Source organism: Paramormyrops kingsleyae, chromosome 5, assembly GCF_048594095.1.
Source record: "Paramormyrops kingsleyae isolate MSU_618 chromosome 5, PKINGS_0.4, whole genome shotgun sequence".
NCBI classification, from domain to species: domain Eukaryota; kingdom Metazoa; phylum Chordata; class Actinopteri; order Osteoglossiformes; family Mormyridae; genus Paramormyrops; species Paramormyrops kingsleyae.
Genome location: NC_132801.1, coordinates 40,763,576 through 40,782,094, shown reverse-complemented (window position 1 = coordinate 40,782,094; position 18,519 = coordinate 40,763,576). Strand labels below are relative to the sequence as shown.

Here is an 18,519-nt window from a genome sequence, read left to right as displayed (position 1 = left end):
ATTGCCGAAGGTGGGTCTGCTAAATTGTGCCAATATGTATCTGTCTGCTGAAATCACTATGACAATGCACTTGCAAATGTAAAGGGAAATTGACGTGAAACAAAAGCAAAAAGAGTGAACTTGAAAATCATGCCATTTGTCTCATTTATTAGGGAAGGAGTGACAGGCAGAGGTTGAATGAGCACAAGCTAGACTAGTATGTATCACAGCATCAATTGTCATAGAATTTTGACTTTGGTTATCTCCTTCTTGGTCACTAGTTATCGTGGTATAAGGTACTGTGCAACAGCAGATAGGTTGGGAAAGCCTACCACACAAACTAAGGGATCCCCATTTATTAACCGCACTGCACATGGGCTCGTCCGGGATTTGAACCCGGGACCTCTCGCACCCTAAGCGAGAATCATACCCCTAGACCAACGAGCCCCTCATCCTGTCAGCTGCTACATGGTGTGTGGGATAAAAATCAGAGTTTTTCAATTTCATGAATTTGCTTGGCAACAGAAAATTTCACCTTGCACTTTTTGAACACAGTTATGTACATTCCTTCCTAAACAACCACGTTTTCAGCATAGCAGTCAGAAAATCATGCTTTAAATGACAGCAGGAACACACAGTTCCTTTTATCTTTGATGGGTTTGGATATGCTGTTTTCCATAGAATCTTGGTCATGCAAGAAGGACAGGAATGTTACATCTAGTAAAGCTGAAGTGCCATGAAGAACATTGCTGTTCTACGCTCAATGTCCATAGATCATTTTCTTATCGACTTTTACAAATGTTTGAGAAGATTGCTCTTTTACTCTAGATGTGTATTGAAGATCCCCATCAGTTTGCAGAATGCATTTTACACGTCAGGACAAGAGTTTTCTCTTTGATCGTTTTCCTGTCGGGTTTTGCAAATGTTTTGCGAGATTGCTGATTTACAATCAATGTGCATTGAATATTGCAATCACTTCCAGAAGTTACTTGCCACATCTGCACAAGGTCCTTCTGCATGTGTGCACAATATTTTTGAGCTTAATCTTTGAGGTGTAGGGTTTTGCAAAGACTCGAGCAGATTGCTCTTTTACGGTCAATGTCCATTGAAAATCAAAATCGATTGCCGAAGGTGGGTCTGCTAAATTGTGCCAATATGTATCTGTCTGCTGAAATCACTATGACAATGCACTTGCAAATGTAAAGGGAAATTGACGTGAAAAAAAGCAAAAAGAGTGAACTTGAAAATCATGCCATTTGTGTCATTTATTAGGGAAGGAGTGACAGGCAGAGGTTAAATGAGCACAAGCTAGACTAGTATCTATCACAGCATCAATTGTCATAGAATTTTGACTTTGGTTATCTCCTTCTTGGTCACTAGTTATCGTGGTATAAGGTACTGTGCAACAGCAGATAGGTTGGGAAAGTCTACCACACAAACTAAGGGATCCCCATTTATTAACCGTACTGCACATGGGCTCGTCCGGGATTTGAACCCGGGACCTCTCGCACCCTAAGCGAGAATCATACCCCTAGACCAACGAGCCCCTCATCCTGTCAGCTGCTACCTGGTGTGTGGGATAAAAATCGGAGTTTTTCAATTTCATGAATTTGCTTGGCAACAGAAAATTTCACCTTCACTTTTTGTACACAGTTGTGTACATTCCTTCCTAAACAACCACGTTTTCAGCATAGCAGTCAGAAAATCATGCTTTAAATGACAGCAGGAACACAGAGTTCCTTATATCTTTAATGGGTTTTGATATGCTGTTTTCCATAGAGTCTTGGTCATGCAAGAAGGACAGGAATGTTACATCTAGTAAAGCTGAAGTGCCATGACGAACATTGCTGTTCTACGCTCAATGTCCATAGATCATTTTCTTATCGACTTTTACAAATGTTTGAGAAGATTGCTCTTTTACTCTAGATGTGTATTGAAGATCCCCATTAGTTTGCAGAATGCATTTTACACGTCAGGACAAGAGTTTTCTCTTTGATCGTTTTCCTGTCGGGTTTTGCAAATGTTTTGCGAGATTGCTGATTTACAATCAATGTGCATTGAATATTGCAATCACTTCCAGAAGTTACTTGCCACATCTGCACAAGGTCCTTCTGCATGTGTGCACAATATTTTTGAGCTTAATCTTTGAGGTGTAGGGTTTTGCAAAGACTCGAGCAGATTGCTCTTTTACGGTCAATGTCCATTGAAGATCAAAATCGATTGCCGAAGGTGGGTCTGCTAAATTGTGCCAATATGTATCTGTCTGCTGAAATCACTATGACAATGCACTTGCAAATGTAAAGGGAAATTGACGTGAAACAAAAGCAAAAAGAGTGAACTTGAAAATCATGCCATTTGTGTCATTTATTAGGGAAGGAGTGACAGGCAGAGGTTAAATGAGCACAAGCTAGACTAGTATCTATCACAGCATCAATTGTCATAGAATTTTGACTTTGGTTATCTCCTTCTTGGTCACTAGTTATCGTGGTATAAGGTACTGTGCAACAGCAGATAGGTTGGGAAAGTCTACCACACAAACTAAGGGATCCCCATTTATTAACCGCACTGCACATGGGCTCGTCCGGGATTTGAACCCGGGACCTCTCGCACCCTAAGCGAAAATCATACCCCTAGACCAACGAGCCCCTCATCCTGTCAGCTGCTACCTGGTGTGTCGGATAAAAATCAGAGTTTTTCAATTTCATGAATTTGCTTGGCAACAGAAAATTTCACCTTGCACTTTTTGTACACAGTTGTGTACATTCCTTCCTAAACAACCACGTTTTCAGCATAGCAGTCAGAAAATCATGCTTTAAATGACAGCAGGAACACAGAGTTCCTTATATCTTTAATGGGTTTTGATGGGTTTGGATATGGTGTTTTCCATAGAGTCTTGGTCATGCAAGAAGGACAGGAATGTTACATCTAGTAAAGCTGAAGTGCCATGACGAACATTGCTGTTCTACGCTCAATGTCCATAGATCATTTTCTTATCGACTTTTACAAATGTTTGAGAAGATTGCTCTTTTACTCTAGATGTGTATTGGAGATCCCCATCAGTTTGCAGAATGCATTTTACACGTCAGGACAAGAGTTTTCTCTTTGATCGTTTTCCTGTCGGGTTTTGCAAATGTTTTGCGAGATTGCTCATTTACAATCAATGTCCATTGAAGATTTCAATCACTTCCAGAAGTTACTTGCCACATCTGCACAAGGTCCTTCTGCATGTGTGCACAATATGTTTGAGCTTAATCTTTGAGGTGTAGGGTTTTGCAAAGACTCGAGCAGATTGCTCTTTTACGGTCAATGTCCATTGAAGATCAAAATCGATTGCCGAAGGTGGGTCTGCTAAATTGTGCCAATATGTATCTGTCTGCTGAAATCACTATGACAATGCACTTGCAAATGTAAAGGGAAATTGACGTGAAACAAAAGCAAAAAGAGTGAACTTGAAAATCATGCCATTTGTCTCATTTATTAGGGAAGGAGTGACAGGCAGAGGTTGAATGAGCACAAGCTAGACTAGTATGTATCACAGCATCAATTGTCATAGAATTTTGACTTTGGTTATCTCCTTCTTGGTCACTAGTTATCGTGGTATAAGGTACTGTGCAACAGCAGATAGGTTGGGAAAGCCTACCACACAAACTAAGGGATCCCCATTTATTAACCGCACTGCACATGGGCTCGTCCGGGATTTGAACCCGGGACCTCTCGCACCCTAAGCGAGAATCATACCCCTAGACCAACGAGCCCCTCATCCTGTCAGCTGCTACATGGTGTGTGGGATAAAAATCAGAGTTTTTCAATTTCATGAATTTGCTTGGCAACAGAAAATTTCACCTTGCACTTTTTGAACACAGTTATGTACATTCCTTCCTAAACAACCACGTTTTCAGCATAGCAGTCAGAAAATCATGCTTTAAATGACAGCAGGAACACACAGTTCCTTTTATCTTTGATGGGTTTGGATATGCTGTTTTCCATAGAATCTTGGTCATGCAAGAAGGACAGGAATGTTACATCTAGTAAAGCTGAAGTGCCATGAAGAACATTGCTGTTCTACGCTCAATGTCCATAGATCATTTTCTTATCGACTTTTACAAATGTTTGAGAAGATTGCTCTTTTACTCTAGATGTGTATTGAAGATCCCCATCAGTTTGCAGAATGCATTTTACACGTCAGGACAAGAGTTTTCTCTTTGATCGTTTTCCTGTCGGGTTTTGCAAATGTTTTGCGAGATTGCTGATTTACAATCAATGTGCATTGAATATTGCAATCACTTCCAGAAGTTACTTGCCACATCTGCACAAGGTCCTTCTGCATGTGTGCACAATATTTTTGAGCTTAATCTTTGAGGTGTAGGGTTTTGCAAAGACTCGAGCAGATTGCTCTTTTACGGTCAATGTCCATTGAAAATCAAAATCGATTGCCGAAGGTGGGTCTGCTAAATTGTGCCAATATGTATCTGTCTGCTGAAATCACTATGACAATGCACTTGCAAATGTAAAGGGAAATTGACGTGAAAAAAAGCAAAAAGAGTGAACTTGAAAATCATGCCATTTGTGTCATTTATTAGGGAAGGAGTGACAGGCAGAGGTTAAATGAGCACAAGCTAGACTAGTATCTATCACAGCATCAATTGTCATAGAATTTTGACTTTGGTTATCTCCTTCTTGGTCACTAGTTATCGTGGTATAAGGTACTGTGCAACAGCAGATAGGTTGGGAAAGTCTACCACACAAACTAAGGGATCCCCATTTATTAACCGTACTGCACATGGGCTCGTCCGGGATTTGAACCCGGGACCTCTCGCACCCTAAGCGAGAATCATACCCCTAGACCAACGAGCCCCTCATCCTGTCAGCTGCTACCTGGTGTGTGGGATAAAAATCGGAGTTTTTCAATTTCATGAATTTGCTTGGCAACAGAAAATTTCACCTTCACTTTTTGTACACAGTTGTGTACATTCCTTCCTAAACAACCACGTTTTCAGCATAGCAGTCAGAAAATCATGCTTTAAATGACAGCAGGAACACAGAGTTCCTTATATCTTTAATGGGTTTTGATATGCTGTTTTCCATAGAGTCTTGGTCATGCAAGAAGGACAGGAATGTTACATCTAGTAAAGCTGAAGTGCCATGACGAACATTGCTGTTCTACGCTCAATGTCCATAGATCATTTTCTTATCGACTTTTACAAATGTTTGAGAAGATTGCTCTTTTACTCTAGATGTGTATTGAAGATCCCCATTAGTTTGCAGAATGCATTTTACACGTCAGGACAAGAGTTTTCTCTTTGATCGTTTTCCTGTCGGGTTTTGCAAATGTTTTGCGAGATTGCTGATTTACAATCAATGTGCATTGAATATTGCAATCACTTCCAGAAGTTACTTGCCACATCTGCACAAGGTCCTTCTGCATGTGTGCACAATATTTTTGAGCTTAATCTTTGAGGTGTAGGGTTTTGCAAAGACTCGAGCAGATTGCTCTTTTACGGTCAATGTCCATTGAAGATCAAAATCGATTGCCGAAGGTGGGTCTGCTAAATTGTGCCAATATGTATCTGTCTGCTGAAATCACTATGACAATGCACTTGCAAATGTAAAGGGAAATTGACGTGAAACAAAAGCAAAAAGAGTGAACTTGAAAATCATGCCATTTGTGTCATTTATTAGGGAAGGAGTGACAGGCAGAGGTTGAATGAGCACAAGCTAGACTAGTATGTATCACAGCATCAATTGTCATAGAATTTTGACTTTGGTTATCTCCTTCTTGGTCACTAGTTATCGTGGTATAAGGTACTGTGCAACAGCAGATAGGTTGGGAAAGCCTACCACACAAACTAAGGGATCCCCATTTATTAACCGCACTGCACATGGGCTCGTCCAGGATTTGAACCCGGGACCTCTCGCACCCTAAGCGAAAATCATACCCCTAGACCAACGAGCCCCTCATCCTGTCAGCTGCTACCTGGTGTGTCGGATAAAAATCAGAGTTTTTCAATTTCATGAATTTGCTTGGCAACAGAAAATTTCACCTTGCACTTTTTGTACACAGTTGTGTACATTCCTTCCTAAACAACCACGTTTTCAGCATAGCAGTCAGAAAATCATGCTTTAAATGACAGCAGGAACACAGAGTTCCTTATATCTTTAATGGGTTTTGATGGGTTTGGATATGGTGTTTTCCATAGAGTCTTGGTCATGCAAGAAGGACAGGAATGTTACATCTAGTAAAGCTGAAGTGCCATGACGAACATTGCTGTTCTACGCTCAATGTCCATAGATCATTTTCTTATCGACTTTTACAAATGTTTGAGAAGATTGCTCTTTTACTCTAGATGTGTATTGAAGATCCCCATCAGTTTGTAGAATGCATTTTACACGTCAGGACAAGAGTTTTCTCTTTGATCGTTTTCTTGTCGGGTTTTGCAAATGTTTTGCGAGATTGCTCATTTACAATCAATGTGCATTGAAGATTGCAATCACTTCCAGAAGTTACTTGCCACATCTGCACAAGGTCCTTCTGCATGTGTGCACAATATGTTTGAGCTTAATCTTTGAGGTGTAGGGCTTTGCAAAGACTCGAGCAGATTGCACTTTTACGGTCAATGTCCATTGAAGATCAAAATCGATTGCCGAAGGTGGGTCTGCTAAATTGTGCCAATATGTATCTGTCTGCTGAAATCACTATGACAATGCACTTGCAAATGTAAAGGGAAATTGACGTGAAACAAAAGCAAAAAGAGTGAACTTGAAAATCATGCCATTTGTGTCATTTATTAGGGAAGGAGTGACAGGCAGAGGTTGAATGAGCACAAGCTAGACTAGTATGTATCACAGCATCAATTGTCATAGAATTTTGACTTTGGTTATCTCCTTCTTGGTCACTAGTTATCGTGGTATAAGGTACTGTGCAACAGCAGATAGGTTGGGAAAGCCTACCACACAAACTAAGGGATCCCCATTTATTAACCGCACTGCACATGGGCTCGTCCGGGATTTGAACCCGGGACCTCTCGCACCCTAAGCGAGAATCATACCCCTAGACCAACGAGCCCCTCATCCTGTCAGCTGCTACATGGTGTGTGGGATAAAAATCAGAGTTTTTCAATTTCATGAATTTGCTTGGCAACAGAAAATTTCACCTTGCACTTTTTGAACACAGTTATGTACATTCCTTCCTAAACAACCACGTTTTCAGCATAGCAGTCAGAAAATCATGCTTTAAATGACAGCAGGAACACACAGTTCCTTTTATCTTTGATGGGTTTGGATATGCTGTTTTCCATAGAATCTTGGTCATGCAAGAAGGACAGGAATGTTACATCTAGTAAAGCTGAAGTGCCATGAAGAACATTGCTGTTCTACGCTCAATGTCCATAGATCATTTTCTTATCGACTTTTACAAATGTTTGAGAAGATTGCTCTTTTACTCTAGATGTGTATTGAAGATCCCCATCAGTTTGTAGAATGCATTTTACACGTCAGGACAAGAGTTTTCTCTTTGATCGTTTTCTTGTCGGGTTTTGCAAATGTTTTGCGAGATTGCTCATTTACAATCAATGTGCATTGAAGATTGCAATCACTTCCAGAAGTTACTTGCCACATCTGCACAAGGTCCTTCTGCATGTGTGCACAATATGTTTGAGCTTAATCTTTGAGGTGTAGGGCTTTGCAAAGACTCGAGCAGATTGCACTTTTACGGTCAATGTCCATTGAAGATCAAAATCGATTGCCGAAGGTGGGTCTGCTAAATTGTGCCAATATGTATCTGTCTGCTGAAATCACTATGACAATGCACTTGCAAATGTAAAGGGAAATTGACGTGAAACAAAAGCAAAAAGAGTGAACTTGAAAATCATGCCATTTGTGTCATTTATTATGGAAGGAGTGACAGGCAGAGGTTGAATGAGCACAAGCTAGACTAGTATGTATCACAGCATCAATTGTCATAGAATTTTGACTTTGGTTATCTCCTTCTTGGTCACTAGTTATCGTGGTATAAGGTACTGTGCAACAGCAGATAGGTTGGGAAAGCCTACCACACAAACTAAGGGATCCCCATTTATTAACCGCACTGCACATGGGCTCGTCCGGGATTTGAACCCGGGACCTCTCGCACCCTAAGCGAGAATCATACCCCTAGACCAACGAGCCCCTCATCCTGTCAGCTGCTACATGGTGTGTGGGATAAAAATCAGAGATTTTCAATTTCATGAATTTGCTTGGCAACAGAAAATTTCACCTTGCACTTTTTGAACACAGTTATGTACATTCCTTCCTAAACAACCACGTTTTCAGCATAGCAGTCAGAAAATCATGCTTTAAATGACAGCAGGAACACACAGTTCCTTTTATCTTTGATGGGTTTGGATATGCTGTTTTCCATAGAATCTTGGTCATGCAAGAAGGACAGGAATGTTACATCTAGTAAAGCTGAAGTGCCATGAAGAACATTGCTGTTCTACGCTCAATGTCCATAGATCATTTTCTTATCGACTTTTACAAATGTTTGAGAAGATTGCTCTTTTACTCTAGATGTGTATTGAAGATCCCCATCAGTTTGCAGAATGCATTTTACACGTCAGGACAAGAGTTTTCTCTTTGATCGTTTTCCTGTCGGGTTTTGCAAATGTTTTGCGAGATTGCTGATTTACAATCAATGTGCATTGAATATTGCAACCACTTCCAGAAGTTACTTGCCACATCTGCACAAGGTCCTTCTGCATGTGTGCACAATATTTTTGAGCTTAATCTTTGAGGTGTAGGGTTTTGCAAAGACTCGAGCAGATTGCTCTTTTACGGTCAATGTCCATTGAAGATCAAAATCGATTGCCGAAGGTGGGTCTGCTAAATTGTGCCAATATGTATCTGTCTGCTGAAATCACTATGACAATGCACTTGCAAATGTAAAGGGAAATTGACGTGAAACAAAAGCAAAAAGAGTGAACTTGAAAATCATGCCACTTGTGTCATTTATTAGGGAAGGAGTGACAGGCAGAGGTTAAATGAGCACAAGCTAGACTAGTATCTATCACAGCATCAATTGTCATAGAATTTTGACTATGGTTATCTCCTTCTTGGTCACTAGTTATTGTGGTATAAGGTGCTGTGCAACAGCAGAAAGGTTGGGAAAGTCTACCACACAAACTAAGGGATCCCCATTTATTAACCGCACTGCACATGGGCTTGTCCGGGATTTGAACCCGGGACCTCTCCCACCCCAAGCGAGAATCATACCCCTAGACCAACGAGCCCCTCATCCTGTCAGCTGCTACCTGGTGTGTGGGATAAAAATCAGAGTTTTTCAATTTCATGAATTTGCTTGGCAACAGAAAATTTCACCTTGCACTTTTTGTACACAGTTGTGTACATTCCTTCCTAAACAACCACGTTTTCAGCATAGCAGTCAGAAAATCATGCTTTAAATGACAGCAGGAACACAGAGTTCCTTATATCTTTAATGGGTTTTGATGGGTTTGGATATGCTGTTTTCCATAGAGTCTTGGTCATGCAAGAAGGACAGGAATGTTACATCTAGTAAAGCTGAAGTGCCATGACGAACATTGCTGTTCTACGCTCAATGTCCATAGATCATTTTCTTATCGACTTTTACAAATGTTTGAGAAGATTGCTCTTTTACTCTAGATGTGTATTGGAGATCCCCATCAGTTTGCAGAATGCATTTTACACGTCAGGACAAGAGTTTTCTCTTTGATCGTTTTCCTGTCGGGTTTTGCAAATGTTTTGCGAGATTGCTCATTTACAATCAATGTCCATTGAAGATTTCAATCACTTCCAGAAGTTACTTGCCACATCTGCACAAGGTCCTTCTGCATGTGTGCACAATATGTTTGAGCTTAATCTTTGAGGTGTAGGGTTTTGCAAAGACTCGAGCAGATTGCTCTTTTACGGTCAATGTCCATTGAAGATCAAAATCGATTGCCGAAGGTGGGTCTGCTAAATTGTGCCAATATGTATCTGTCTGCTGAAATCACTATGACAATGCACTTGCAAATGTAAAGGGAAATTGACGTGAAACAAAAGCAAAAAGAGTGAACTTGAAAATCATGCCATTTGTCTCATTTATTAGGGAAGGAGTGACAGGCAGAGGTTGAATGAGCACAAGCTAGACTAGTATGTATCACAGCATCAATTGTCATAGAATTTTGACTTTGGTTATCTCCTTCTTGGTCACTAGTTATCGTGGTATAAGGTACTGTGCAACAGCAGATAGGTTGGGAAAGCCTACCACACAAACTAAGGGATCCCCATTTATTAACCGCACTGCACATGGGCTCGTCCGGGATTTGAACCCGGGACCTCTCGCACCCTAAGCGAGAATCATACCCCTAGACCAACGAGCCCCTCATCCTGTCAGCTGCTACATGGTGTGTGGGATAAAAATCAGAGTTTTTCAATTTCATGAATTTGCTTGGCAACAGAAAATTTCACCTTGCACTTTTTGAACACAGTTATGTACATTCCTTCCTAAACAACCACGTTTTCAGCATAGCAGTCAGAAAATCATGCTTTAAATGACAGCAGGAACACACAGTTCCTATTATCTTTGATGGGTTTGGATATGCTGTTTTCCATAGAATCTTGGTCATGCAAGAAGGACAGGAATGTTACATCTAGTAAAGCTGAAGTGCCATGAAGAACATTGCTGTTCTACGCTCAATGTCCATAGATCATTTTCTTATCGACTTTTACAAATGTTTGAGAAGATTGCTCTTTTACTCTAGATGTGTATTGAAGATCCCCATCAGTTTGCAGAATGCATTTTACACGTCAGGACAAGAGTTTTCTCTTTGATCGTTTTCCTGTCGGGTTTTGCAAATGTTTTGCGAGATTGCTGATTTACAATCAATGTGCATTGAATATTGCAATCACTTCCAGAAGTTACTTGCCACATCTGCACAAGGTCCTTCTGCATGTGTGCACAATATTTTTGAGCTTAATCTTTGAGGTGTAGGGTTTTGCAAAGACTCGAGCAGATTGCTCTTTTACGGTCAATGTCCATTGAAAATCAAAATCGATTGCCGAAGGTGGGTCTGCTAAATTGTGCCAATATGTATCTGTCTGCTGAAATCACTATGACAATGCACTTGCAAATGTAAAGGGAAATTGACGTGAAAAAAAGCAAAAAGAGTGAACTTGAAAATCATGCCATTTGTGTCATTTATTAGGGAAGGAGTGACAGGCAGAGGTTAAATGAGCACAAGCTAGACTAGTATCTATCACAGCATCAATTGTCATAGAATTTTGACTTTGGTTATCTCCTTCTTGGTCACTAGTTATCGTGGTATAAGGTACTGTGCAACAGCAGATAGGTTGGGAAAGTCTACCACACAAACTAAGGGATCCCCATTTATTAACCGTACTGCACATGGGCTCGTCCGGGATTTGAACCCGGGACCTCTCGCACCCTAAGCGAGAATCATACCCCTAGACCAACGAGCCCCTCATCCTGTCAGCTGCTACCTGGTGTGTGGGATAAAAATCGGAGTTTTTCAATTTCATGAATTTGCTTGGCAACAGAAAATTTCACCTTCACTTTTTGTACACAGTTGTGTACATTCCTTCCTAAACAACCACGTTTTCAGCATAGCAGTCAGAAAATCATGCTTTAAATGACAGCAGGAACACAGAGTTCCTTATATCTTTAATGGGTTTTGATATGCTGTTTTCCATAGAGTCTTGGTCATGCAAGAAGGACAGGAATGTTACATCTAGTAAAGCTGAAGTGCCATGACGAACATTGCTGTTCTACGCTCAATGTCCATAGATCATTTTCTTATCGACTTTTACAAATGTTTGAGAAGATTGCTCTTTTACTCTAGATGTGTATTGAAGATCCCCATTAGTTTGCAGAATGCATTTTACACGTCAGGACAAGAGTTTTCTCTTTGATCGTTTTCCTGTCGGGTTTTGCAAATGTTTTGCGAGATTGCTGATTTACAATCAATGTGCATTGAATATTGCAATCACTTCCAGAAGTTACTTGCCACATCTGCACAAGGTCCTTCTGCATGTGTGCACAATATTTTTGAGCTTAATCTTTGAGGTGTAGGGTTTTGCAAAGACTCGAGCAGATTGCTCTTTTACGGTCAATGTCCATTGAAGATCAAAATCGATTGCCGAAGGTGGGTCTGCTAAATTGTGCCAATATGTATCTGTCTGCTGAAATCACTATGACAATGCACTTGCAAATGTAAAGGGAAATTGACGTGAAACAAAAGCAAAAAGAGTGAACTTGAAAATCATGCCATTTGTGTCATTTATTAGGGAAGGAGTGACAGGCAGAGGTTAAATGAGCACAAGCTAGACTAGTATCTATCACAGCATCAATTGTCATAGAATTTTGACTTTGGTTATCTCCTTCTTGGTCACTAGTTATCGTGGTATAAGGTACTGTGCAACAGCAGATAGGTTGGGAAAGTCTACCACACAAACTAAGGGATCCCCATTTATTAACCGCACTGCACATGGGCTCGTCCGGGATTTGAACCCGGGACCTCTCGCACCCTAAGCGAGAATCATACCCCTAGACCAACGAGCCCCTCATCCTGTCAGCTGCTACCTGGTGTGTCGGATAAAAATCAGAGTTTTTCAATTTCATGAATTTGCTTGGCAACAGAAAATTTCACCTTGCACTTTTTGTACACAGTTGTGTACATTCCTTCCTAAACAACCACGTTTTCAGCATAGCAGTCAGAAAATCATGCTTTAAATGACAGCAGGAACACAGAGTTCCTTATATCTTTAATGGGTTTGGATATGCTGTTTTCCATAGAGTCTTGGTCATGCAAGAAGGACAGGAATGTTACATCTAGTAAAGCTGAAGTGCCATGACGAACATTGCTGTTCTACGCTCAATGTCCATAGATCATTTTCTTATCGACTTTTACAAATGTTTGAGAAGATTGCTCTTTTACTCTAGATGTGTATTGGAGATCCCCATCAGTTTGCAGAATGCATTTTACACGTCAGGACAAGAGTTTTCTCTTTGATCGTTTTCCTGTCGGGTTTTGCAAATGTTTTGCGAGATTGCTCATTTACAATCAATGTCCATTGAAGATTTCAATCACTTCCAGAAGTTACTTGCCACATCTGCACAAGGTCCTTCTGCATGTGTGCACAATATGTTTGAGCTTAATCTTTGAGGTGTAGGGTTTTGCAAAGACTCGAGCAGATTGCTCTTTTACGGTCAATGTCCATTGAAGATCAAAATCGATTGCCGAAGGTGGGTCTGCTAAATTGTGCCAATATGTATCTGTCTGCTGAAATCACTATGACAATGCACTTGCAAATGTAAAGGGAAATTGACGTGAAACAAAAGCAAAAAGAGTGAACTTGAAAATCATGCCATTTGTCTCATTTATTAGGGAAGGAGTGACAGGCAGAGGTTGAATGAGCACAAGCTAGACTAGTATGTATCACAGCATCAATTGTCATAGAATTTTGACTTTGGTTATCTCCTTCTTGGTCACTAGTTATCGTGGTATAAGGTACTATGCAACAGCAGATAGGTTGGGAAAGCCTACCACACAAACTAAGGGATCCCCATTTATTAACCGCACTGCACATGGGCTCGTCCGGGATTTGAACCCGGGACCTCTCGCACCCTAAGCGAGAATCATACCCCTAGACCAACGAGCCCCTCATCCTGTCAGCTGCTACATGGTGTGTGGGATAAAAATCAGAGTTTTTCAATTTCATGAATTTGCTTGGCAACAGAAAATTTCACCTTGCACTTTTTGAACACAGTTATGTACATTCCTTCCTAAACAACCACGTTTTCAGCATAGCAGTCAGAAAATCATGCTTTAAATGACAGCAGGAACACACAGTTCCTTTTATCTTTGATGGGTTTGGATATGCTGTTTTCCATAGAATCTTGGTCATGCAAGAAGGACAGGAATGTTACATCTAGTAAAGCTGAAGTGCCATGAAGAACATTGCTGTTCTACGCTCAATGTCCATAGATCATTTTCTTATCGACTTTTACAAATGTTTGAGAAGATTGCTCTTTTACTCTAGATGTGTATTGAAGATCCCCATCAGTTTGCAGAATGCATTTTACACGTCAGGACAAGAGTTTTCTCTTTGATCGTTTTCCTGTCGGGTTTTGCAAATGTTTTGCGAGATTGCTGATTTACAATCAATGTGCATTGAATATTGCAATCACTTCCAGAAGTTACTTGCCACATCTGCACAAGGTCCTTCTGCATGTGTGCACAATATTTTTGAGCTTAATCTTTGAGGTGTAGGGTTTTGCAAAGACTCGAGCAGATTGCTCTTTTACGGTCAATGTCCATTGAAAATCAAAATCGATTGCCGAAGGTGGGTCTGCTAAATTGTGCCAATATGTATCTGTCTGCTGAAATCACTATGACAATGCACTTGCAAATGTAAAGGGAAATTGACGTGAAAAAAAGCAAAAAGAGTGAACTTGAAAATCATGCCATTTGTGTCATTTATTAGGGAAGGAGTGACAGGCAGAGGTTAAATGAGCACAAGCTAGACTAGTATCTATCACAGCATCAATTGTCATAGAATTTTGACTTTGGTTATCTCCTTCTTGGTCACTAGTTATCGTGGTATAAGGTACTGTGCAACAGCAGATAGGTTGGGAAAGTCTACCACACAAACTAAGGGATCCCCATTTATTAACCGTACTGCACATGGGCTCGTCCGGGATTTGAACCCGGGACCTCTCGCACCCTAAGCGAGAATCATACCCCTAGACCAACGAGCCCCTCATCCTGTCAGCTGCTACCTGGTGTGTGGGATAAAAATCGGAGTTTTTCAATTTCATGAATTTGCTTGGCAACAGAAAATTTCACCTTCACTTTTTGTACACAGTTGTGTACATTCCTTCCTAAACAACCACGTTTTCAGCATAGCAGTCAGAAAATCATGCTTTAAATGACAGCAGGAACACAGAGTTCCTTATATCTTTAATGGGTTTTGATATGCTGTTTTCCATAGAGTCTTGGTCATGCAAGAAGGACAGGAATGTTACATCTAGTAAAGCTGAAGTGCCATGACGAACATTGCTGTTCTACGCTCAATGTCCATAGATCATTTTCTTATCGACTTTTACAAATGTTTGAGAAGATTGCTCTTTTACTCTAGATGTGTATTGAAGATCCCCATTAGTTTGCAGAATGCATTTTACACGTCAGGACAAGAGTTTTCTCTTTGATCGTTTTCCTGTCGGGTTTTGCAAATGTTTTGCGAGATTGCTGATTTACAATCAATGTGCATTGAATATTGCAATCACTTCCAGAAGTTACTTGCCACATCTGCACAAGGTCCTTCTGCATGTGTGCACAATATTTTTGAGCTTAATCTTTGAGGTGTAGGGTTTTGCAAAGACTCGAGCAGATTGCTCTTTTACGGTCAATGTCCATTGAAGATCAAAATCGATTGCCGAAGGTGGGTCTGCTAAATTGTGCCAATATGTATCTGTCTGCTGAAATCACTATGACAATGCACTTGCAAATGTAAAGGGAAATTGACGTGAAACAAAAGCAAAAAGAGTGAACTTGAAAATCATGCCATTTGTGTCATTTATTAGGGAAGGAGTGACAGGCAGAGGTTAAATGAGCACAAGCTAGACTAGTATCTATCACAGCATCAATTGTCATAGAATTTTGACTTTGGTTATCTCCTTCTTGGTCACTAGTTATCGTGGTATAAGGTACTGTGCAACAGCAGATAGGTTGGGAAAGTCTACCACACAAACTAAGGGATCCCCATTTATTAACCGCACTGCACATGGGCTCGTCCGGGATTTGAACCCGGGACCTCTCGCACCCTAAGCGAGAATCATACCCCTAGACCAACGAGCCCCTCATCCTGTCAGCTGCTACCTGGTGTGTCGGATAAAAATCAGAGTTTTTCAATTTCATGAATTTGCTTGGCAACAGAAAATTTCACCTTGCACTTTTTGTACACAGTTGTGTACATTCCTTCCTAAACAACCACGTTTTCAGCATAGCAGTCAGAAAATCATGCTTTAAATGACAGCAGGAACACAGAGTTCCTTATATCTTTAATGGGTTTTGATATGCTGTTTTCCATAGAGTCTTGGTCATGCAAGAAGGACAGGAATGTTACATCTAGTAAAGCTGAAGTGCCATGACGAACATTGCTGTTCTACGCTCAATGTCCATAGATCATTTTCTTATCGACTTTTACAAATGTTTGAGAAGATTGCTCTTTTACTCTAGATGTGTATTGAAGATCCCCATTAGTTTGCAGAATGCATTTTACACGTCAGGACAAGAGTTTTCTCTTTGATCGTTTTCCTGTCGGGTTTTGCAAATGTTTTGCGAGATTGCTGATTTACAATCAATGTGCATTGAATATTGCAATCACTTCCAGAAGTTACTTGCCACATCTGCACAAGGTCCTTCTGCATGTGTGCACAATATTTTTGAGCTTAATCTTTGAGGTGTAGGGTTTTGCAAAGACTCGAGCAGATTGCTCTTTTACGGTCAATGTCCATTGAAGATCAAAATCGATTGCCGAAGGTGGGTCTGCTAAATTGTGCCAATATGTATCTGTCTGCTGAAATCACTATGACAATGCACTTGCAAATGTAAAGGGAAATTGACGTGAAACAAAAGCAAAAAGAGTGAACTTGAAAATCATGCCATTTGTGTCATTTATTAGGGAAGGAGTGACAGGCAGAGGTTAAATGAGCACAAGCTAGACTAGTATCTATCACAGCATCAATTGTCATAGAATTTTGACTTTGGTTATCTCCTTCTTGGTCACTAGTTATCGTGGTATAAGGTACTGTGCAACAGCAGATAGGTTGGGAAAGTCTACCACACAAACTAAGGGATCCCCATTTATTAACCGCACTGCACATGGGCTCGTCCGGGATTTGAACCCGGGACCTCTCGCACCCTAAGCGAGAATCATACCCCTAGACCAACGAGCCCCTCATCCTGTCAGCTGCTACATGGTGTGTGGGATAAAAATCAGAGTTTTTCAATTTCATGAATTTGCTTGGCAACAGAAAATTTCACCTTGCACTTTTTGAACACAGTTATGTACATTCCTTCCTAAACAACCACGTTTTCAGCATAGCAGTCAGAAAATCATGCTTTAAATGACAGCAGGAACACACAGTTCCTTTTATCTTTAATGGGTTTTGATGGGTTTGGATATGGTGTTTTCCATAGAGTCTTGGTCATGCAAGAAGGACAGGAATGTTACATCTAGTAAAGCTGAAGTGCCATGACGAACATTGCTGTTCTACGCTCAATGTCCATAGATCATTTTCTTATCGACTTTTACAAATGTTTGAGAAGATTGCTCTTTTACTCTAGATGTGTATTGAAGATCCCCATCAGTTTGTAGAATGCATTTTACACGTCAGGACAAGAGTTTTCTCTTTGATCGTTTTCTTGTCGGGTTTTGCAAATGTTTTGCGAGATTGCTCATTTACAATCAATGTGCATTGAAGATTGCAATCACTTCCAGAAGTTACTTGCCACATCTGCACAAGGTCCTTCTGCATGTGTGCACAATATGTTTGAGCTTAATCTTTGAGGTGTAGGGCTTTGCAAAGACTCGAGCAGATTGCACTTTTACGGTCAATGTCCATTGAAGATCAAAATCGATTGCCGAAGGTGGGTCTGCTAAATTGTGCCAATATGTATCTGTCTGCTGAAATCACTATGACAATGCACTTGCAAATGTAAAGGGAAATTGACGTGAAACAAAAGCAAAAAGAGTGAACTTGAAAATCATGCCATTTGTGTCATTTATTAGGGAAGGAGTGACAGGCAGAGGTTGAATGAGCACAAGCTAGACTAGTATGTATCACAGCATCAATTGTCATAGAATTTTGACTTTGGTTATCTCCTTCTTGGTCACTAGTTATCGTGGTATAAGGTACTGTGCAACAGCAGATAGGTTGGGAAAGCCTACCACACAAACTAAGGGATCCCCATTTATGAACCGCACTGCACATGGGCTCGTCCGGGATTTGAACCCGGGACCTCTCGCACCCTAAGCGAGAATCATACCCCTAGACCAACGAGCCCCTCATCCTGTCAGCTGCTACATGGTGTGTGGGATAAAAATCAGAGTTTTTCAATTTCATGAATTTGCTTGGCAACAGAAAATTTCACCTTGCACTTTTTGAACACAGTTATGTACATTCCTTCCTAAACAACCACGTTTTCAGCATAGCAGTCAGAAAATCATGCTTTAAATGACAGCAGGAACACACAGTTCCTTTTATCTTTGATGGGTTTGGATATGCTGTTTTCCATAGAATCTTGGTCATGCAAGAAGGACAGGAATGTTACATCTAGTAAAGCTGAAGTGCCATGAAGAACATTGCTGTTCTACGCTCAATGTCCATAGATCATTTTCTTATCGACTTTTACAAATGTTTGAGAAGATTGCTCTTTTACTCTAGATGTGTATTGAAGATCCCCATCAGTTTGCAGAATGCATTTTACACGTCAGGACAAGAGTTTTCTCTTTGATCGTTTTCCT

General features: G+C 40.5%; 16 non-coding genes across 16 annotated transcripts; all 16 read right to left on the bottom strand.

The window, feature by feature from the left end:
• Positions 1-354: 354 nt before the first annotated feature.
• Positions 355-426, bottom strand: trnap-agg (transfer RNA proline (anticodon AGG)). Its single transcript has one exon. It is a non-coding gene; the product is annotated as a tRNA-Pro (tRNA).
• Positions 427-1,453: 1,027 nt separating this feature from the next.
• trnap-agg (transfer RNA proline (anticodon AGG)) lies at positions 1,454-1,525 on the bottom strand. The gene has a single exon. It is a non-coding gene; the product is annotated as a tRNA-Pro (tRNA).
• A 1,027-nt stretch (positions 1,526-2,552) lies between these two features.
• Positions 2,553-2,624, bottom strand: trnap-agg (transfer RNA proline (anticodon AGG)). The gene has a single exon. It is a non-coding gene; the product is annotated as a tRNA-Pro (tRNA).
• A 1,038-nt stretch (positions 2,625-3,662) lies between these two features.
• Positions 3,663-3,734, bottom strand: trnap-agg (transfer RNA proline (anticodon AGG)). The gene has a single exon. It is a non-coding gene; the product is annotated as a tRNA-Pro (tRNA).
• Positions 3,735-4,761: 1,027 nt separating this feature from the next.
• trnap-agg (transfer RNA proline (anticodon AGG)) lies at positions 4,762-4,833 on the bottom strand. The gene has a single exon. It is a non-coding gene; the product is annotated as a tRNA-Pro (tRNA).
• A 1,027-nt stretch (positions 4,834-5,860) lies between these two features.
• trnap-agg (transfer RNA proline (anticodon AGG)) lies at positions 5,861-5,932 on the bottom strand. Its single transcript has one exon. It is a non-coding gene; the product is annotated as a tRNA-Pro (tRNA).
• Positions 5,933-6,970: 1,038 nt separating this feature from the next.
• Positions 6,971-7,042, bottom strand: trnap-agg (transfer RNA proline (anticodon AGG)). Its single transcript has one exon. It is a non-coding gene; the product is annotated as a tRNA-Pro (tRNA).
• Positions 7,043-8,070: 1,028 nt separating this feature from the next.
• Positions 8,071-8,142, bottom strand: trnap-agg (transfer RNA proline (anticodon AGG)). Its single transcript has one exon. It is a non-coding gene; the product is annotated as a tRNA-Pro (tRNA).
• Positions 8,143-10,280: 2,138 nt separating this feature from the next.
• trnap-agg (transfer RNA proline (anticodon AGG)) lies at positions 10,281-10,352 on the bottom strand. The gene has a single exon. It is a non-coding gene; the product is annotated as a tRNA-Pro (tRNA).
• A 1,027-nt stretch (positions 10,353-11,379) lies between these two features.
• On the bottom strand, positions 11,380-11,451 carry trnap-agg (transfer RNA proline (anticodon AGG)). The gene has a single exon. It is a non-coding gene; the product is annotated as a tRNA-Pro (tRNA).
• Positions 11,452-12,478: 1,027 nt separating this feature from the next.
• trnap-agg (transfer RNA proline (anticodon AGG)) lies at positions 12,479-12,550 on the bottom strand. Its single transcript has one exon. It is a non-coding gene; the product is annotated as a tRNA-Pro (tRNA).
• Positions 12,551-13,578: 1,028 nt separating this feature from the next.
• Positions 13,579-13,650, bottom strand: trnap-agg (transfer RNA proline (anticodon AGG)). Its single transcript has one exon. It is a non-coding gene; the product is annotated as a tRNA-Pro (tRNA).
• Positions 13,651-14,677: 1,027 nt separating this feature from the next.
• On the bottom strand, positions 14,678-14,749 carry trnap-agg (transfer RNA proline (anticodon AGG)). The gene has a single exon. It is a non-coding gene; the product is annotated as a tRNA-Pro (tRNA).
• Positions 14,750-15,776: 1,027 nt separating this feature from the next.
• Positions 15,777-15,848, bottom strand: trnap-agg (transfer RNA proline (anticodon AGG)). Its single transcript has one exon. It is a non-coding gene; the product is annotated as a tRNA-Pro (tRNA).
• Positions 15,849-16,876: 1,028 nt separating this feature from the next.
• On the bottom strand, positions 16,877-16,948 carry trnap-agg (transfer RNA proline (anticodon AGG)). Its single transcript has one exon. It is a non-coding gene; the product is annotated as a tRNA-Pro (tRNA).
• A 1,038-nt stretch (positions 16,949-17,986) lies between these two features.
• On the bottom strand, positions 17,987-18,058 carry trnap-agg (transfer RNA proline (anticodon AGG)). The gene has a single exon. It is a non-coding gene; the product is annotated as a tRNA-Pro (tRNA).
• Between the last annotated feature and the right edge of the window lie 461 nt (positions 18,059-18,519).